The sequence below is a fragment of the Morone saxatilis genome, unplaced genomic scaffold (assembly GCF_004916995.1).
Source record: "Morone saxatilis isolate NCDOM2014 unplaced genomic scaffold, NCSU_SB_2.0 Contig9, whole genome shotgun sequence".
NCBI classification, from domain to species: Eukaryota; Metazoa; Chordata; class Actinopteri; family Moronidae; genus Morone; species Morone saxatilis.
Window position 1 is genome coordinate 1,561,951 of NW_023340268.1, and position 896 is coordinate 1,562,846.

An 896-nucleotide genomic window follows, 5' to 3' on the forward strand; every position below is an offset into this window, starting at 1 on the left:
ATATATGATGCCACTCATGGCATCATATATGCATGATATGATATGCATCATATCATGGTCATGATGTTTCTGTCAGAAGTTCTGGGTTTTACCACCAGTTTCATCTTAGTTGTCCTGTAAATGCTATGAAAGTGAAATGTTCTGCTTTCAAAAATGTTATAAGTCATGGGTTATAGGATGTTATTGGATGTTATAGGTTAAAGGATATGCTTTGTCCTCTTGGGTTAGCATTTTTCTATAAGGATGCCTCAGTTCTGCCGACTGTAGGACGAGAGTTGTGTCTAACGAGTAGATCAAATGTGTGCTCAGATTTGGTTGTGAGTAGTCTTTGAGCTTTGTCTTCTCATCAGCCAGCAATATATTAAAGTCTATGACACAATGATGTGTGTCAGAACCACATCATGATTCCCCCAGACAGATGAGCAAAACATCCAAACAGAGATGAAGCACGAGATGCTTGCATTGGAAAATCCCACAATGGGAAAGAAAGGGCGACTCATCTGTCTCCACTCTATCAATTAGATGACTCTTGTGGACAATCATATAGGAAAGAATTGTAGGTAGGTAATAGCCAGAGGCAAATATGTTTTTGATCCTGTTTGAATTGTATCATGAATTACACATAGGATGTTTGACAATTTCAAATGTCAAAGTTTCATTCCCACGTCAAATTCTGTATTATTTGACAACCTGGGAATGAGACTGAACAATCCACTGTCTTTCTCGACTCTGATTAGCTGTTAGGGTTAGAATAGAATAGAATAGAATAGAAAAAACTTTATTGTGCCCGAGGGGAAATTTGTCTTGGGCACAGTGCTACAGTTTTTTGCTTCACAGAAACGAGCATACCTCAACAACAGACACACACAAAAAAACAATTACAAAATCAACATAAA

At 37.6% G+C, this 896-nt stretch overlaps 1 protein-coding gene across 1 annotated transcript in view; it reads left to right on the forward strand.

Moving 5' to 3' along the window:
* The window catches only part of LOC118343030 (venom phosphodiesterase 1), a 31,575-nt gene that overhangs the window by 3,085 nt on the left and 27,594 nt on the right, over positions 1-896 (forward strand). The window lies entirely within an intron of this gene.